Source organism: Tamandua tetradactyla, chromosome 2, assembly GCF_023851605.1.
Source record: "Tamandua tetradactyla isolate mTamTet1 chromosome 2, mTamTet1.pri, whole genome shotgun sequence".
Taxonomy (NCBI): domain Eukaryota; kingdom Metazoa; phylum Chordata; class Mammalia; order Pilosa; family Myrmecophagidae; genus Tamandua; species Tamandua tetradactyla.
In genome coordinates, this window is record NC_135328.1 from 91,633,448 (window position 1) to 91,654,544 (window position 21,097).

The 21,097-nt window shown below is 37.9% G+C and overlaps 1 protein-coding gene and 1 non-coding gene across 13 annotated transcripts in view; both read right to left on the reverse strand.

Moving 5' to 3' along the window:
* Positions 1-21,097, reverse strand: part of IL33 (interleukin 33) — a 122,575-nt gene that overhangs the window by 47,999 nt on the left and 53,479 nt on the right. For 3 of the 12 annotated variants that reach the window (XM_077148232.1, XM_077148228.1, XM_077148229.1), the window contains exons 1-2: positions 7,113-7,203; positions 5,737-5,855 (exon numbers count right to left, since the gene is read on the reverse strand). The exons of 2 other annotated variants lie outside the window; for them this stretch is intronic. The gene's annotated coding sequence lies outside the window, so the exon portion shown is untranslated. Of the gene's footprint in view, positions 1-540; positions 639-977; positions 1,034-5,312; positions 5,444-5,736; positions 5,856-7,112; positions 7,204-21,097 lie in introns of those variants that run through there. 7 more of the 12 variants (XM_077148227.1, XM_077148225.1, XM_077148224.1 and 4 more) reach the window with 7 other exon arrangements.
* Positions 6,727-6,833, reverse strand: LOC143675174 (U6 spliceosomal RNA). Its single transcript, XR_013171418.1, has one exon. It is a non-coding gene; the product is annotated as a U6 spliceosomal RNA (small nuclear RNA).

Consider the following 21,097-nt stretch of genomic DNA (forward strand, 5'->3'; position numbering starts at 1 on the left):
ATAAATTTGATGTATGTAAGGAAGTTTGGAGTGTTCCATGCCTAAGACAAAATATTTAGTGCTTTCATCTGGCTCTCCAGTTATTAACTTTCATTATGTCAAGTAGAAGGATTTCTCCTCAGTGCTGTAAGGTCCATGACAGTAGATTCAATGTTTAGAAGCATTAAAATATTTTGCATTGTAATATTACCATTGGGAGAAAATATGAAGTCCTTATATTTCTTAATTTATAAAATCACACAAATTAGTTGTCAGCATCTGTTTTTTTTCCAGTCATTTGTGACAAATGCCCATTTATTTCTAAGTTTAGAGCCACTGTCTCTCCTTATTATCCAGTTGGAAACGTGCAGTGACTAGTAACTGCTAGAGTAGAAGTTCATTGTTACATCCAAATAACTATTGAGCCTACTAAATAAAGGGCCCATTCTTGGCAAAAGAGGAGTTAGCAATTAAACTTCTTTTTTTCTGCATCACTGAGTACACTCCAAAAGAGATCTTTTATCTGTCCAGAGGGGAAGAGTATAATAAATTAAATCTTACCATTAAGAAGAGAGGTATTTAGCACTGACATTCTACTTACAGTAGTTTTCATCCCCAAACCAGCTACCTGGTAACCAAGGCTGAGTCCACTTAGAAGCCTACATAAAAAATGAAAAATACAGCAATTTGGAGAACAACTGGAGCAGCCCATGAAGTAGGTAAGGTGAAAGACATAGGTTGTGTTGATCAAGTTTTCAAACCTTTGAGTTCTATTTTCTGACCATTTGCACCAGGTAGCTCTGGTTAAACTTTTATGGGAAGTAAATACCCAGAGCTTGGACTGTGGCTTAGTTTATTTGGGGTAATGGTCAGGAATTTTCAATTCAGTGAGAGGCAAACTTTCATACTATTAATACTATTAATTTTTAAATGTTTTATAACAATCAAATTTAACATCATCTATTACACAATGCTATGTATTAGTGGGTGGACATTACCTTGTGGCAGGAAATCTCATCATCTGTCCAGGGATGATGTTCAAAATATTTAACAGCTGGAATGGCATGAACAGAAATAAATGAGAAATCCAGCTAACCAAGCATGCCAGTTTAATTCCAGCATGGAAATGGTTATTTGTTAGCCATGACTGCAGGGCACTCCTTTGACTGGGTTTGAAAATAATCTTCTTCCAGTGGGCCTCTTTTGAGTACTCCTAGTACTCTGTGAAGCTGTTATGTAGGTCCATTTGAAAACGGAGTGGAATCTCAGCTTCGTTCACTTCCATGCACTTTATTTTGTAAAACAGCGCATTCACAGAACATGCATCCATTGCTCTGCAAAACCAGTAGCTCAATCACCTTTGAAAACTGAGTGAAATACTGGCTCATTTCAATTCCATGGATATTTTTTGAGTGAAAAAATTGCATTTTCACAAAACACTAACCTACTGCTCTCCAAGCTGGTATGTAAGTCTGATTTGAAAACAGAGTAAAGTCTGCCTCCTTTCAATTCCATGTTTTTTTAACGAAAAGCAGCATGTTTGAACATTATTTGAAGAGTAAAACATTTGAGCACGATTAATCTTATTTAAAGATATTAAGTCAGTTAAGAACATGTTAGTTGTTTACCATTTCATTTTAAGATTTAGAACTTGCCAATGCGAATAACATTAATATAAAAAAATACAAAGAGAATCTGTATCACTTAATACGTTTTTAGCTGCAATAATGGAACACCAGATTGAACACATCTTAAAGCACAAAAACACTTGCTGCTCATTTAACAAGAAGGTAAGAGGTAGACTTGGTAGGCACCCAAAGTTGGTGTAGAGAAGCAAGATGTCATCAAGGACCTTCCCACTGTATATATCAAAGATAATAAAACATACTGTATGTATCAAACATATAATAAAACATACTATATGTATCAAAGACAACAGAAAAATAAAACATCAAGGAGAAAAAAATTTGGAACTAATAAATCCAGGTTCGAACAAAGTTCATGTTTGAATGTAAAAGGGCCCCAAATGAAAGAACACTGTGGGAAAAGCACAAAATCTCCTTTTAAAAAGAAAATATAAACAGTTTAAAATAGCATTTCTTTTGCTAATTTGAAAACAGAATGAAATGAATGATTTTTTAAGAAAATATAAATGATCAAAATTTAGTCAACAAGTGGTAGAAACCCAAATATTCTGAAAGTGCTAGCCTAAGCAATAGGACACAAACATGACATAAGAGATAAAGATAGGAGAGGAGGGAACAAAATTATCTGCAGATGATATAATCATATACCTAAAAATCTAAAGAGAATCAACAGAATACCCATTAAAGAAAAGTTTAATAAAGTAGTCAGTTATTTAAAGATCAATGGATTTTTAAAAGACAATCCATGTGAGGAATAATAAGGGTGGAAATGTGATAGAATAAAAGAAAAAACAACTATTGACCAAAGCGAGGAATAATAAGGGTGAAAATGTGATAGAATAAAAGAAAAAACAACTATTGACCAAAACCTTAAAATAACTAGAGCAAACATAAAATACATAAACCTATGTGATGTAAAAAAAAACAAACAAACAATAAAATGCATTTCTTAAACAATTGTCACTAACACTGCCAGCAGACTAAGAAATTTAGAGTGGTTGAGATTTGAGCACAAGAGATGTCCAAAGCTATGAAGTTCTGTCAAACTCTTTAAGGAAATATTGAATCTTTACCAGGAACTTCAAAGGAAGTAATAAGCAAAATATCCTCAGGCTTGTAAAAGGTCCCAGAGGCAAGAATGTTGCTAGGAAAAATTCTGACAGTCATTCAATTTATGGGGTGATCACATTGAAGGGGAATTGGATGAAGACTAGTGTGCTGATTAAAAAAATACCCAGCCAAGTTTGTGGGTGGACCTTCCTCGTTCTGGTACTTGCAGTGTGCAAGGCAAAAGAAAGTCACATAAGGAAGTAGGGCTGGCCAAGAGCCTATCCTCAGGTAATACTGAATGCTACCTTGAAGAAAGTGAGAGGTCTTAATGCCATCTCACTAATACTTTCATATTTGAAAGTGATAGAAACTTTGAAGAGAGAATGGCTTCACAAACAGGATTAGAGATGCCCTAAATGGCATAGTTTGGAATCGTTTTTTCCTTCTTAGTTCTTTTTTTCTGAATGAAACTTGATCCAGAATTTTAATCTCTGCTCTGAAATTGACCAGTTGTGTGATTTGATGTTAGTATAATCTTTCCAAAACACTTTTGTAATTTGATGAGTAGGAAAAATAATATTTATCTCACAGAGATCCTGTGAGGATTAAATGGGATAATGTAGGATAAATGTTATGTACTTACTAATATACAGTGATTAATAAGTTACTTGAAGTAACTGTTCCAACTTGCTTTACCTTCATGTGTATTTATATCACAATATCACCTCCATAGAATAGGTTTTTATTGTTGCTGATTGTGGGGGGTTTTGTTGTTTGTTTGTTTACATTTACACTGGAGAGAAGATTTCAGGCTTAGGAAAATTAAGTAAGATCCAAAACCACACAGCTAGTCAATGCCAGATGATGGATTTGAGGCTGTCTGCCTCCAAAATCTGTATTTTTTACTATATGCTGCACTGCACTCTTCACTAAAAATGAACAAAACACCATTTTACAGGTATAGCGTGATGCACCAACTTGTGTGGGAGGAATTTCCCCAAACTCCTCACTCCACCTTACCATCCCTCACCACCACCACCACCACACACACACACACACACACACACACACACACACACACACACACACACAATTTTTCCTGTCTTTATAAGTTCCTTATGTATGCAGATATCAGCAGTAGAGAACTCAGAGGGAAACTGAAGAAAGAACACAGTCTCTTCCTTGATTTCCTGAAGTCCTTAAGTCAAGCATTCTTTTAGTTGGTAGGAGTAATGAAATTAAGGTTTCTCTCTGTTTTGTCCAGGGAGATTATTTTTGGTCTTAATGCTTCTAAATGCCCCTGCTGTAACGTGAAATATAAAGAAGGGGAATTCTGACTGACTCTCTTGATTCCCATCATGTTTGCCAAAATTTCAACTTGTTGAATGAAAGACACATTGATTTTTGGCACAACCGTACCTAAATACTAAAAAAAGACCTCATGCTATCAGATTCACTGGCATAAATATTCCTGGACGTATATATTTTTCTTCCCCCAGTGCTGCCCCCATTGCAGTATTTCCCTGTAATAATTTAATTCCAATCTAAATTTCCCAAAAGACCTCATACTATAAAGATCATATATACTCCTGGTATATATTTTTTCCTTCCCCAGTGATACCCCCTCTGAAGTATTTCCCTGCAAATGATTTAATTCTTCCGTGGAGAACGTTTCACAATTGAAGCTCAAATACATTCCATGAAGTCATTTACAAGCTCTGTTCCTTTAACCCTCTGCAGAAACTGGCCAGTAGCAACAGCTCTAATTTCTCAATTCCTCTCCTTACTTTGCCCAGAATATCTCAACCCTAAGTGAAAATTCCCCCTTAGAATTATTCCCTCTCTATAAATGAAAAAGAGAAAGAGGTACACTCAAACTGCAAATAGTGTAAGCAAAACTGTGATGGGAAAGAGAAAAATGTCTAGGCCAATATGTTGCTGAGAAAATTAATTACGTACTCACTGAACAATGATTGGTAGCAGTGCAGGATCCTTTCAGAGAAAATATGAAATTTGAGCTGTATCAAGTGATGTTTGTGCTCAGAATTCTTAACTGTTTAAGAACATCACCCAGTCGGATGATTCAACTCATGCGCCCCAAACTTTGGGCAATAGAGCACTCTGAAATTTTCTGAACACATTGCTGAGGCTTTTCATGGAGGAAATCAAAAGAGGGGCATCGAGTATTTGAAAGATAAATGGGAGGAATAATAGGTAGGGACGCTGGAGACAGCACGGGACCATGATGGAGTGCAGAGGAAGATTTGTGCTGGAGAAGCACTGTGTTAGTGAGGGAGTGAAAGCCAGAAGGAGCCAGCCATGCCTTGCCCTGGGCATGCCACTCACAAGTCTCCAGAGACCTCCCAGATTACAGCTTCTGTGCAATCACAGTATATAATTTTGGATTGCGTGATATTTTATTTATTAAAATGGTGAATTGGTCCCATACAAAGAGAAATGTGTCTGGAGACCTTTTTTCATGAGGCAAAATAAGGCAGAAACAGTGTGAGGAGGGAAAATTGCCAGGAGGCAGACAAGGATGAAAGAAAACAATTTTCAAAGAAAAGTCCTTAAATGAAGAATAGTGGCAAAATTATTCAGCTTTTTACTTTACCCATCAGGATATAAATTCCCTACCTTTTCTCAAACCCTTTTTTAGAGGTGGTGGCACATCTGAGTTCTCTTAAGTAGCCCCCTTTTCCTGAAAACCACTTGTAAGAATCACAGGCATTGTTGGGTAAGTACTGGATAAGCAGTAGAATTATTAACTTGTTTCATGAAGTTTCATGTGGGGGAGAAATAGGGAAATATTTACTGTAATGACTATTACAATCTCTTATAGCAATTCATTAATAATTTTACATATTGCCCAAAGGAAAGCGAAGTGAAATTATAAGCTAATAGTAACTATTACCATCAACTTTTACTACTTTTAGTAATAATAATAATGAATTGGTCTAATGTTTTATTTTATGAAAGAGAAAACAGTTCTCCTGGTTCCCAAGATCTTACATTGCAAAATTCAACTAAAAATCTCCTAGAATATTATTTTCATTCTTACCTTATAATCTTCTTTTGATTTCTCCCCTGGAAAGCTGCAGCTCTGTGTCAAGAGAGACTGCCGACTCTTATTTATTAGCCAAAGTCTGGCAGAGAACCAAATTGCTTTAAAAGGGAAATCTGGGTGGATGAGATTTTAGTTTTTTTAAATTTTATTTTAATTTTTTATTAATTAAAAAATATTACAAGAAACACAAACATTCCCAACACATACACTCAGCAATTCACAATATCATCACATAGTTGCATATTCATCATCATGATCATTTCCCAGAACATTAGCAACAATTCAGAAAAAGAAATAAAAAGACAATAGATAAATATAACAAACAGAAAAAAAATTTTTACATGCCATACCCCTTACTTGATCCCTTTCATTGATCACTGGCATTTCAAACTAAATTCATTTTAACATTTGTTCCCCCTATTATTTATTTTTATTCCATATGTTTCTCTCATCTGTTGACAAGGTAGATAAAAGGAGCATCAGACACAAGGTTTTCACAATCACACAGTCACATTGTGAAAGCTGTATCATTATACAATCATCATCAAGGAACATGGCTACTGGAACACAGCTCTACATTTTTAGACAGTTCCCTCCAGCCTCTCCATTACATCTTGGACAACAAGGTGATATCTACTTAATGGAGGTTTTAGTTTTTAAACTATAGATAAAGAGCCAAAAACATTACAACCCTGTCAACATCTGAGATTCACTGCTTTCTGCCTTCTTCACTACCTGTCTTAAATTTTAAGTCAGCAGATTATAGATTTTAAGTTCTTTGTTTCTTTTCCATCCAATTCACATCAGAATTATCTCACATGCACCTCATCTTCAGTTCACAACCCATTCTCTGCTCCCACAATTTATGGCTTCAGAGTTAAACTTTACAACTTCATATTGTTCTCCTAAAATTCTTTTGTTAGTTGTATTTTCACTGTTGGTCACTGGCTTCTTTTTTTAATTTATTTTATTTTATTAATTTTTTTAAATATGGAATGCTTCACGAATTCGCCTGTCATCCTTGTGCAGGGGCCATGCTAATCTTCTCTGTTTCGTTCCAATTTTAGTATATGTGTCGCCGAAGCAAGCACTACTGGCTTCTTAATTTACCACCTTCACTAGGAGGTCAGTTTATTCCTCCAAACTCTTTTTATCACAGAGTCACACCATATTATATGCCATATAATATCAGTAATATGCAGCTCATCTACAAATAAAATGCTCTCAAGTACTCCTGCCTCTCAACACATCTAACCTGCTTTCCTGTTCTCCATTTTTCATCTATCATTCCATTCATCCCTAAAAATCACAGAAGTTCGTCTTTTTGTCACAAAAGCAAATCCTGCCCTATAGATCCCGTCTCTTCCTACCTCATGAGAAATTTTGCTCCACATCTGTAATATCACTGTAGCAGGAAATAGATGAGTGGAGAGAAGCTCTTTTAAAACTGCCTGAGTCAGAAGGGAGATTGCTGTTATACTTTAAAGGATGTGGCAATGGGACTGTTAGATATATTTAGACCTAGCATGCCCTCACTCCAACCATCCAACCCACAAGTTTAGAAGGGAATTGAAGAAATTAATTAATAGGATTTCTTTTTTTTTTAGTTTTCCTCTTGGCATACTGAGGAATACAAGGCTAGGGTTCTGGAATTCAGGAAAAGGAGAAGATGAGTTTGCAATGAGTTTGCAACCAGGCCTTTGGTAAAAAACCACCAAAGCACCGAGGAACAATGATGTCTGCTATCCACTTTGAAGTTTTCTGCCCTGTGCAATTTGTCCTTTCTTCACCCACAAATCCCAGCAATCATTTGCTACACTCAGTAGTGCTGTGTTTGTGGAGAATGAAGGAAGAGAACTATGTCTGTTTGGGTTAAAGCAGTGAAGAAATGTGGTGAGCAGGCAGGCTGCTGAATGACCAGTGCTGATGAAGCATTTAGCTGTGTATAGTTAACGGGAAGGAAAGGGGACAAGTAACAATCAAAAGAATGTAATAGTACTCAGGGAATTCTTGGAAACTGAGAAGGTTGCAAGAGATGACTAATGACCCTCTATGATGTATGCTGAACACTTCATTATTATGAAATATTCCTTTTTATCTCTAATTATGCTTTATGCCTTAAACTCCACTTTGTTACTAGTAGAGCTACATTCTTTCCATTAGTGTTTATAAAACCACTGAAGTCCAAGTGTTTGGAAAATGTTTCAGCCTTCCTATGTCATAAATATAATGACAGTAGATTTCAGCCTTCCTGTGTCATAAATATAATGACAGTGATAGCTGGATTTTGTTTTTTTTTCTCACCAGTTTGACAATCATTTGTCTTTGAACTAGAACATTTTGTCTATTTCCATTTATTTTAATTATTGATATATTTGGATTTATTTCAACCAATCTTGTATTTTTCTTTTCTTTCTATCTTGTCTTCCTAATTTATCTTTCATTTTATCTTTTTTCCTTGCCCTTTTTGGATCAATCTTGTTTTAAAATTATTCCGTTTTCCCAACATTTATGAACTCCAATTCATTCTCATCAATAGAGCAAGACTGCCAAAGGAAAACAAAAACACAAAAAGCTGCCAAAACCTCACTCTGCTTTAAGAGATATTCTGATTTTTTTTAAGCCTCTGTCCCATGCAGCTACATATTTTGACGAAATTTTTTTGAGGAAAAAATTCACTGTATTTCAGGCTCAGTTCTCCACCCCTCACTTTTCAGGGGATTTTAACCATTCAGTTTTCCAATTTTGTCTCTCTCCAGCCCATTAAACCAACAAAACGTTTGCTGGTTTCTCTTTCTCCCAGCAGCAGCCTTCTGCCCAAATTCCCTGCATCCTGTTACACACCCAGAGTCTGCAAATGCTGTAATCTTCAGCTCATTTCTCCTGAGAATCTTGGTGCCTCAACCTCAATGCATCAGCAGCTTTCTACCTTCAAACTTTTTCTTCTTCTTCTTTTTTTTTTTTTTGGTATTTTATCTGTTTTTTTCTGGTTGTTCTCAGTGGAAACATTAAACTGCCACAACCTGCTCCATTCTACGGGAAAATGAAAGTTTGTAGCTATTTTAGTTGAATACAAATGAAAGTATGGCACCAGAAGTTGGGAAAAAATCATGGGTCATTCAGGCTTTGTTCAGTTGACCAAATAATTTATTATTCAAGCAGCAAAGCTTTTGAAAATGAAAATGATGTTATCATTAATAAGCTCAGAGTAACTGGTGAAAACTGGGATATGGTCACCACAGGTTTTATGAGTTTGATAGTTCTTCCCTCCTTCGTTCTTCCCTGATCCCAAATCTGCCTTACCAACTCCCTCCTTTCTCTGTAGGCACAAGGTACACAGTTGACTGCCAGAAATTTTACCAACATACAGACACACACTATATCTTGTGATGTTCTTTTATTCCTGAAAACATTTTTAAGAAAGCTAAAACAGAGGGTTAGCTAAACCTGAGGGTTTGCTACCAACAGAACTTCAAAAAAGGGAATTGTAAAGGATATTCTTCAGGCAAAGGAAATTGAGCCAAACTGTAAGTCTAATATACAAGCAACATAAGAAAGCAAGGAGAATAATAAATATATAGACAGAGCTAAGCAAATATTAACTGAAAATTATGATAATGCCTTTTAGAGAGCTAAAAAAATAAACTAGAACTAAATAAATCACAAAAATAATTCTGGGAAGGCAATGATAGGGATTCAAATTTCTCAAATACCTTCTTCTTTTTGGTCAGCAGGAGGATAAAAATATTACCAGCTTTCAGGTTCCAAAACATTAATTATGCATAGTAAATTTTCTATGAGAATTTTCAAAATAGTAGAAATTGGATGCATAACTAAGTTCCAAACTACTGGAGGAGAAAAATACAATGACAAAATATAGCATTCTATTAGATAGAAAGAAGACAGGAGAGAAAAGAAAATATAGAAAAGGCAGGATAAGAAAAAAAACAAAATAAACTAGACTTAAACCCAAATATATCAATAATTTCATTGTGTGAATTAAGAAGTCCAGTCAAAGGATTAAGATTATTAGACTTGAAAAGATCTACCTATATGCTATTTAAGAGACATACAGAAAATCAATTTCAATTTCAAATTTGAAATTAAAGATGGAAAAATATATTCCAGCAAATCCTAACCAATAGAAAGCTGATATTGCTACATTCATGTCAAGCTTTAAGGTAAAATAAAGAAGATTACTGAGTAGTGATAAAACAGTCAAATCACTAAGGAAACACAAATCTAAACTAACAAACACCTATTAACACAATCTCACATATGCAGAACAGAATTTAACAGAATTACAGGGGGAAATATGCAGCTCAATCATCCTAGTGAAAGACTGAATACATGTATCTCAGCATATCATAAGATATACATGGATACATATATTTCAGGTAGAAAAAAACATTAGTAAGGATATAGAAATTTTGGATGACATTGATGATCTGGGTCAAATGGATATACAATTAGCATTTCAACCAAAAAGTGGAGAATATATACCCTTTTCAAACACATAGGGAACATTTAAAAAATGAAACTATATTCTTGGTCATACAGTAAATTACAAAACTGTTTCAAACAATGAATAGTTACAAAACTATTTCAAATAAATGTCATTAACTTGAAAATTCAAGGTCAAGAAAGAAGCTAAGTTCCCTTAGGACAATTAGGTCAGTGTTGTTGTTCTTTCTCAAGGAGTTGAGTCACAGTGAAGATGTTAAAAATCTGTGTTCATTACATAGACCAGACTCAATGAAGAATTCTCTCTTTAATGAGTCACATTTGCCTTCTTGTACTAGAAAAGAAACTGAAGTACAGAGGCTGAGCTGGATTGAAGCTCCCACCATTTCCTTCCGGCCTCTTTCAAAGAGACCAGAGCTCCCTCCAGATGGACAGTCAGCAGAAGTCAGATCAGATCCTCTGGTAACAGCCATTCAAAGGCTTAAATGACAGGATTGCAGGACTCTGGATGAACTGGGACTAGAGTCTGCACCATATTGTGGGAAGGGGAGGGTGGTATGTCCTGAGAGAGGAAACAGGGACTCAGGTAGTGAGAAGTAGAGCAAGTTTTGTGAGACAGACATGATGGGACTGAAGGAAAGGGAGAATAGGAAAGAGAAGACACCATCTGAATGGCCATCCTGTGTTGTATTGCCTGCTTTCCCTGCATTTACCAAGAGTGAGTTAAATGCTCCAAGGGCACAATTCTGAAAACTTCCACTTTGCATTTTTGTGGGGTGTGCCAGTTTGAAACTATTATATACTCCAGAAAAAACATGTTTTAATCCTGATCCAATCTTGTGGGACCAGACCTATTGTTTGAGGTGGAAACCTTTCATTAGATTGCTTCCATGGAAATTGACCCACTCAGTTGTGGGTGTGACCTTTAGGTTAAAATACTTCTATGGAGATGTGACATCCCCAATTGTGGGTGTAGTGTTTTGATTAGATGAAGAGGTGACTCCATCCATTCAAGGTGGGTCTTGATTAGTTTAATAGAATCTTTAAAAGGGGAAATATTTTGGAAAAAGCTTCAGAGCCAACACAAGACCCAGACATTTGGAGATGCAGAAAGAAAGCACCCCTGGGGAAGCTGTTTGGAACTAGAAGCCAAAGAATCAGAAGATGCCAGCTCATGTGCCTACCCAGCTGACAGAGGTGTTCTGGACCCATCAGCCTTCCTTGAATCAAGGCATCTTTTCCTGGATGCCTTCGTTTGGACATTTTTATGGCCTTATATCTGTAAACTTGTAACTTAATAAATCCCCTTTTCAAAAGCCATTCCATTTCTGGTATATTGCATTCCAGCAGCTTTGGCAAACCAAAACGGGGAATTTTTGCTTTAACTTGCTTTAACCCTTCAGGAAAGCAATTAGGGAAATTACCAATAGAGGTTGACTTATTAACATTGTCTGTAAAAATGAGGAAGGCAGTCTCTGGAAAGAGTAGTCTGCCTAATGCCACTCATTCCCCTTATCCAATGATCACTAGACAGACCCCAACTTGCTGAATTGTGAATTTACAGGTGGAAAGAACTGCTGGCCAGCAGACGACTACCCATCCTGGAGATCATTAAATCAATGCACTGAGTTTACTCTCAATCCCTTTGACCTTTCATTCTTTCCTTTGGCAACAAATGTGGTTGGAGAGGAAAGTGCCACCTGTCAAATGAATGGCACCATGGTTTAGAGCTGTTGGGTCTGGTATGCACTGAGAGGCCTAATGTTTATAGTAATAACTGACAGAGGCCAGGTTCCCTCTCTCACTTACCATTATTGGTACCTAGAAAGATAGTCCATAAACTTTACTAATTCAGAAATAGGTGATACTTGGCACTAGATGCCCCCTTTCTTCTATGGTTAGATCTCAGACAGCTCAGGTTCAGAAATTATTCTTTCCATGTACTTGACAAGCCTGATCTAGCACAATGATTCTCAAAATGTTCTTAGAAGCACAAACCTTTTCTCAAATGAAATCTTAACACAGAAGCCATACGTATCAACATATAAAAGTAGACCTATATCGTTAAAAGCAAGGTTGGGGGAAGAACACTCCTGCTTAAACTCCTTCAGTCCTGGGATACTACCTCAATACCCAAGGGTTCTGCATTAGAGATGTGAAAACCACCCATCTACAGGAATGTCATGTGCTGGTTCATATCTTAGAAAGTTCATATTCTAAAACAAACATCTTCAACAATTTCATTTCCAGCAAGTTAAAAGGGATGCACATCACAAACCAGGAGGGAAGATAAATGCAAAGCTACACCAAAGAAGTCCTCCTCTTTGGAGTATTACTAGACTGAACATAATGAGAAATTAGGTGGAGGAAGATTATTTCTAGGGTTGTAGTCAGGTTTTGTGCCTCGCTTCTGCACCAGCCTGGGATCTTTCCTGCCAGATCTCCTGTTGTTGGGGTCAATCTTGAGCAACTTCATCTTCATAATGACTCTTGTCCTACCCTTACCCACTTAGATTATTTGCCTTCCCATCCACCTATACAGAGATATTCCCTGCTCATGCTTCTCACATACATGACCACATTATTTTTTCCTGGAATGTGAGGCTTTATTGTTTGATTCACCCCAGCATAGTTTATGTTTTATGGAAAGTCACAAATTTCCTTATTTCCAAGATTTAGATAAATAGTGTTATCTGGAGGAGGGTGCTGGTAATATGCAATCTCAGAAAGAGTGGTTTAGGTGGGAATTCTATTTAAGCCAGTGCTAAATTACTTGACAAAATCAGTGGTTTCTTTCTTTTAGATCTAGTAAATCCCAGGAGTATAAATCCAACAGCCCAAGATTCTTTCTGTCCCCTAAAACCTGAGTGAAGAATTTATTAGTTTTTATTACTGCAGTATTAAATTACCACAAACTTAGTGACTTAAAACAACACAAATTTATTATCATGTCGTTCTGTAGGTCTAATGTCCAATAGTGATCCTACCAGGTTAAGACCAAGGTATCTGCCTGGCTGCATTACTTTCTAGGCGTTCAAGGAGAGAATCCCTTGTCTTGCTTTTTCTAACTTCTAGAGATTGTGTGCATTCTTTGTCCCATGGCGCCTCCTTGCTCCATCTTCAAAGCCAGCATCAGCAAGGCAAGTCCTTGACCCATTCTTCTGTCTCTGTCTTCCATTTTTAAGGACCCTTGTGATAAGATTGGGCCCACTTGGATAATGCAGAATAATCTCCCCATCTTTATGTCCAGACCCATAGTCACATCTACGAAGTACCTTTTGCCATGTAAAGTAACAAATTCACAGGCCCCAGGGATCAGAACACGTCTACCACAGAGAAGAATGCTAGAGTATGGATCCTAATGTGCTAAGTTTCTTGATGCTTTCTGTCATATTGTATTTTCTCATTGTCAATGGCATAATTATATTCATCTGCTGATAGATCTGATTGTGGTACTTTGCAAGATCCATAAAGTCAGTACTCTTTGTTGTTTTTGTTTTTGTGAGAAGTTTGGAAATAGAAGTCTAGATACAGATTGAGGAAATAGAAACTGAGTCCTTCATAGAATGAAAATAAAGATATAATTTTGACCCTAGGGTATGATTTGCCACATTTTCCTGAAGTGACTTTTCATAACTTTATTTATTATCATTTTTACTTTACACATAATTAAAAAATTTTAAGACATGGAAATTAGAAAAAAGTTGCAAAAATAGTAGAGGCTTCCCACATAACCTACACCCAGTTTTCCCTATCAGCATCTTACATTTGTGACAATTAATGTACCAGTGTTGATACATTATTAAATAGTCCTTACTTATGCAAATTTCCTTAGTTTTTATCTAATGTCCTTCTTTCCACGGTCCCATCCAGTATACCTCATTACATTTGGTCATCATGTCTCCTTAGGCTCATCTTGGCTGTGATAGTTTCTCAGGCTTTTCTTGTTTTTGATAATTTGACAATTTTAAGGAGTGTTGATCAGGTAGGTATTCTGTAGAATATATCTCAGTTTGGGTTCGTCTGATGCTTTTCTCATGATTAGACTAGTATTATGGGTTTGGGGAGAAAGCTCACAGAGGTGAAGAGCCATTCTCATCAAGGCTATATAGTTTCAACATGACATATCATGATACCTTGATGACCTTGCCAAGGTAGTGTTTGGCAGGTTTCTCCGTGTAAAGACACTCTTCCCCCTTTTTAGTACTGCACTCTTTGGGACAAAGTCTATATGTAGCATATACTTAAGGACTGAGGAGTTATACTCAATCTCCTTGATGGCGGAGTATCTACATAAATTTTTTTAATTCTTCTATATGGAAATACTTTATTTATATCGGTATGGATTCATAGATATTCATATTATACGTTGGGTTATAATCTAATACTACTTTATTCTCAAATTGTTGTTTTCTTAACCTGTAGATTACCTTGTGTTAATGGTGTGGGAAATCACTGTTATTTTATAAAGTCAGCTACCTTGTCCTATCTCTTTCACCAGGTTCCTAATTTGTACGCACACAGACCAGATAACTTTGGACCTTTCAACTAGAAAATCTCACTCTCCAGGGGCCCAGTACCACCAAACCATACCCTGTAAAGAGGGAGGAAGCAGAATCCCAGGCAGGGTCAATGGGATGTGTCATTGGCATCATTAATGGAAGATTCTTGAGACCAGCCAAAGTGGCCAGTTACTGTGTAATAGCCCTACCAAATTTGGACTAGGAAGGAGGAGACTGACTGGAAACTAAGGGAGGGAGTAAAGTCAAGGCCAGCAGCCCAGGTTGTCTGATTAAGATGGGTTAGAGGTAAGGAAAGCAAAATGGCAGGAGATAACATAGATCAAACAGAGTGCCTAGAGTGAGGCTCAGGCACAACAAGGGGTCAGAAACACACTCTTCAGAGTGGCCAGGTTCCATTTGCCATACTCTCTTCACACGGGATTTGGTTGCTTTGAGGTGGCTAGGGGCTCAGACATTCAGCAGAGAGACTGCCCTGCATATTTGTAGCCTTAACCCCCCTCATCCTCACATCTCTCAGAAAACTACCTGCTGGCATCATTCTCTAGAAAGGTGGTCCATATGAATGTTGGAATCACTTGGGGAACTTTTAAACAATATCATTGTCAGGGCCCATGGCTGTGAATCACTGCTATTGAAGGTCAAGATTTTTCCTTTATGTCCACAGCTAGAAAAATACCACCAGGGAGAAGGGACAGCTCTAATGGAGAAATGGCAGTTTCTTACTTCCAGTATCCTCTCCTAAATACTTGCCAATTTTGCCAAGGAGGATCCAAAAATCATGGTCCCATCAGCCAGGGCAAAGTAGCAAAACTCTTCCAATTCCAGGAAACAGTCTATATCAAACAGGTTCCAAATCTGAGGTATAAGCCTGGATACAGCTCTGGACATGTGTGGTGGAGAGGCTATCAGATAAAGAACCTGGGTGTATACAGGGGAAATAGACGATATGAAGAAATTCTGACCCAGTCCTGCCAGACACAAGACAGGGGCGGGCAGCAGCCTCCTGGCAAGGCCAACTCTTTTCTAGCTCAAGATTTAGGATCAATTGGTCCAGGCTCCTGCATGTCTCAGGCCCTGTACCATCTACTGAAAACAGATCCATCAGCACTGTACATTGCTCTAATAACAAGGCTTTGTCAGACAGGTCCTGGCAGGAAAATGGCAATCCCAGACAGGTTATTGAGGCAAGTTATCATAAGAGTCAGTTACAAAGGATTGGGCAGGTTTAAGGGAAACCAACAGGGATGGTGCTGCTTTCTGACACTTGAAGGGTCAAGCAGAAGGAGAAGGGGCTGTAGGAAGGGGCTTCCAGGCAGCAGCTAAGAGTTCAGTAGAGGGAGCTGGCCAACCTGTAGAGACCCAGTGGGGAGGGAACCCAAGAAATAAAAGCCCTGACCTCACCATCTCCTAAATGCCCACAGCTGAGAACCAAAGATATGCCATTAACCTTCAAACCTCACATAATATGAGTCAGAAATAGATATTTGTGGTAATAGTAGGAGGGGTTTATTATGCAGTATCACTTGGTAAAAGCTCATGGAAGCCTAGCAGAATCCTGAGGTCAATGGAGCTGAGTGGGGCAGCCCTTAAAGTCAGCCTTTGTGGTTGTGGATCAGGATTGGGAGTCAGAGTGGAAAGTGAGCCACAGAAGGCATCCAACTCAAAGGCTAGTAGTCTCTTTTTCTAGACTTCTGTCATTAGCAGACATTTTTTCCTCTGAGGGCCAAGAATATGTCCTGAATCAGAGTTGATGGCATGGTCCCTGGGACACCGGATGTCCTCCCAGACTGACATCCCCTAGCAGAAACGCCTGCTGGCACCTCATTCTTCTTTGCATCAGAGCAGCACCTGTTCATGGGAGGTGTAAGAAGGATGTAGGTACTGCGTGCACAGAGAATCACTTCTTTCTGCCATACTAGCTTCAGAGGATCATATTTGACAATTTCCCTATACCTCTTCCTACCATAGTAGACCTTCTGAGATAATATCTAAAAAATTTAATTTGAAAGTGTTTTATCTTCCATTGTCAAAATATTTGTTGAGCAGAGTGTGGTATGAACAGTACGCTTGCTCAAATAGCTATTGTAAATTTTCCACCTTGAGTCTCCAGCTTTCATTTTTCTTTACTTCAACAGAAACCAGGTTTGTTTAAAGATTACCCTTTCTTTACTGAAAAAATATAGAATCCAGAAGACCTGTGGTCATCCAGGATAGAAAGATCCAAAGTTTAACCCTGAAACCCTATACAGGTATGCTAGCTTGAATTGTTATGTACCCCAGAAAGGGCAATATTCTTTTAATCCATCCTTTTGGGTGCAGACCTATTGTAGGTGGGACTTTTTGATTAGGTTATTTCAGTTAAGATGTGACCTACCTCATTCAAGGTGGGTCTTAATCTTCTTACTGGAATCCTCTATAAGAGGATAAAGAATACACAGAAAACCCAGAGAAGTTCAGGGAAAAAGTTCCAAAGAAGCTAAATGGTAAAGATACACTCAGAGAAGCTAAGAGAGACAAAAGCTAAGAGAAACATATAGCCAGCAGCTGGAAACAATAAGACCTTAGAGAGAAGAACTAGCAGACCTTGCCATATGCATAGCTATCTGACAGGAGCCCAAGCTTGCTAGTAACTGGTCTTCAGAGAAGGTATCATCCTTGATGCTTTAACTGGGACATTTTCATGGCCTTAGAATTGTAAACTTGTATGCTAATAATTCCCCATTGTTAAAAGCTCGTCCAACTCCCTTTGTCCAGTGTATGGGCAGATAAGTAAGAAAATAAAGACACAAAAATAAATAAATAATGGGGGGATAAGGAGTATGGAATGCTTTGGGTGCTCTTTTATTTTATTTTTAGTTTTTTTGGATCAATGAAGATGCTCTAAAATTGAGTGTCAAGATGAATGCACAACTATATGATGATAATCTGAGCCATTGACTGTATGTTTTGGATAATTATATTGTATATGACTATATCTCAATAAAACTGCACTTTGAAAAAAGTCAGTCTATTCTTTGTGTATTGCATATCCTCAGCTTTGACCCCAGAAGTGGGATGCTATAATTTGCAAATACCAAAAAATGCTGGAACAGCTTTATAAATGGGTAAGGGAAAAATTCTGGAAGAAATTGTGAGGAGCTTGATAGAAAAGGCCTAGATTGCTTTGGCGAGACTATTGGTAGAAATATGGACACTAAAGGTACTTCCAATGAGGTTTTAGACAGAAATGATGAATATGTCATTGCAACTGGAAGAAAGGTGAACCTTGTTTTAAAGTGGCAGAAAATTTGGAAAAATTAAGTTCTGATGTTAAATGAAAGGCAGAATTTGAAATTGACAAGCTTGGATATCTAGCTGAGGAGATTTCCAAATTAAATATGAAACGTGCAACCTGGCTTCTCCTTGCAATTTATGGTAAAATGCAAGAGGAAAGGATTGAGCTGAGAACTGAACTCTCGGATACAAAGAAACCAGGAATGGATTGTTTCCAAAATTCTGAGTTTCCAGGAAGTGGGTCTGTAGAGGATAGTGCCTCATGTGAGGATTTAACTGAACATGGAACCAGCCAGTTATTTCAATGCAAGACTGTACTGGCAATGCTGTTATCCAGAAAAGATTTGTGGAAAGTCTCATTGTCTAGCAGTTGGGATCTCTGTGTAGTGAAAATTAAACTAACAAATTTTTTTTTTTGCAAAATTCTATAAGAATGGAACCATTGCCAGTGGGGACTAAAAGAAACAGAAAAGGGATGGATTGAAGGAAAAATGACTTCAAAGGCAGTACTGTTCTAGTTTGCTAGCTGCGGGGATGCAACACACCAGAGATGGATTGGCTTTTAATAAAAGGGGGTTTATTTTGTTGTTTCTTCAGAGGAAAGGCAGCTAACTTTCCACTGAGGTTCTTTCTTATGTGGAAGGCACAAGATGGTCTCTGCTGGTCTTTTCTCCAGGCCCCTGGGTTCCAACACCTTTCCCCGGGGTGACTTCTTTCTGCATCTCCAAAGGCCTGGACTGAGCTGCTAGTGCTGAGATGAGGAATGCCAAGCTGCTTAGGCTGTGCTACTTGGCACTCTCTCATTTAAGCACCAGCCAATTAAGTCAAACGTCACTCATTGCAGCAGACACGCCTTCTAACTGACTGCAGATGTAATTAGCAACGGATGAGGTTCACGTACCGTTGGCTTATGTCTGCAGCAACAAGACTAGGTATGCTCACCTGGCCAAATTGACAACTGAATCTAACCAACACAAGTACCATGGAAGCTGAGGTCTGGAACAAACACACATCAGGCAAAGATAGTGAACCCACCCATCTATGTGGAAAGGATGAGTTTGCCCCAGAGTTTACAGAGGGTGGGCCTTCCACCCTACATTCAGAAAAAATATTACCACCCCAGGGTTCTCAGATACCTAGGGAATTAGGGACAGTTTGGCAACTATCCACTGTTTGAGGGAGCTAAGCATGTGCCCCAGAGATTGTGGAGAATCTAGCCACCACCCCCACTGTTCTGAGGGAGTTGAGCCTGTACCCCAGTGATGGCAGAGTATTCAGCCACCACCTCAAAGCTTGAAGAGGGTAGAGCCAAGACCATGACTGTCTCCCCAATCTTGGAAATGTTGGTGCACTCATCTCAGTATTTGGAGACAGCAAGACCACTCACTGCATAAACCCTTGAAAAGGGTGGGGCTGCTACTCTATCATGCCCTGAGGAAAAAAACTTCAATCTATAGGAGATTCTCAGACCTTAAAATTTAATAAAGTATTCCCAAGAGGTTTTGAAACTGTTTGGGACTGGTGACCCCAGTTTTCCTCTCAGAGTCTCCCTATGGCAATGGAAATGTGTAGTCTGTGACCATCTGTCCTTTGAATATTGGAAGAAGATAATTTGTTCTAAGTTTCACAGGTCCACAGCCAAGGGGAATTTTGCCCCAGGACAGACTACACTTGTAAAAAATTTGATGAGACTATGTACTTAACATTGTTACTGAAATATTTGAGGCTTTTGTGATATTGTGATGGAATAAATGTATTTTTGCATATGGAAAGAACATGTCTTTTTAAGGTCCAGAGGGTGGAATCTGATAGTTTGATGCTATGTACCCCAAAAAAGATCATGTTCTTTTCATCCATTCCTGTGGTATAGACCTATTTTAGGTGGGACCTTTTGATTAAATTATTTCAATTGAGATGTAACTCACCTCATTCAAGATGGGTCTTAATCCTCCTACTAGAGTCCTTTTCAAGAGGATAAAGGACCACAGAAAACCCAGAGAAGCTCAAAAGAAAAGTCCCAGAGAAGCTGAGAGACAAGGACATGTAACTGAGATGTTAGGATTTAGGAGATGGTTATCAATACTGAATCATTATATAGATATTCCTTTTCACTTTCTGGCATATTAGAGTAGATCTGAAGTCTCTGAGCTGTGAAACAGCTGTCTTGATTCCTGATAATGATTTTATACCTATATTCCTCTATCGTGTGCTCTTCTAATTGTGAAAACCTTGTGACTGACCCTCACCTGTACCACTATATGCATTTTTTCCACTTTAGAGTCTTATGATCACTAAAGACAGCCCCTAATGTTTATTAATGAAGGGCTTTGAATGTTTATTAAGGACATTAATAAGCATTAATGTTTATTAATTCCAAGCCTATCTTGACAGATGAAGCAGGATCTAACCAAAATGAACCTGCCTAACATGTGCAGTAACTTAAGCTTTAACCTACAGTGACCTATTCCTCATTATAATACTAAAAATCTTGCCCATCATCATATAAATGCCACCATTTTCTTACATGCATTCTGTGACTAGTCATGTAATCAGTCTGTGCAGGTTCAATAACTAGATCATCTTTAACTTCGTCATCTCGAGCAAGTCGTTGTGCTCACTGTCCTAAAACTTGCCTATCTTTTGGTACTATAAAACCATCAGAGCTACTGCAGTTTGGGGAGATAGATTTTTAGGCTGATAGGCCACTTGATCTCCTGCTTTGTGCCTAGCAATAAACTCTTTCTTTGAGACTCTGGTGTCTTAGGAATTGGTCATTTGAGCGGGCAGGGTACTTACTGCTTTTTAAATTTTAATTATTCATTTATTTGTATAATTTTTCTTTTTAACTCACTCTTTTGATCAGTATCTGACACACCTGGAGAAGCTGAGAGAGACAGACGCTAAAAGAGAGAAACATGCAGCCAGAAACTGGAAGCAACAAAACCTGGAAGAGAAGAAGCAGCAGATATTGCCATGTGCCTTGCTATCTGATGGGAGCCCAAGATCATTGGTAATTGGTCTTTAGAGAAGGTATCATCCTGTTGACACCTTAATTTGAATACTTTCATGGCCTTAGAATTGTAAACTTGTAAACT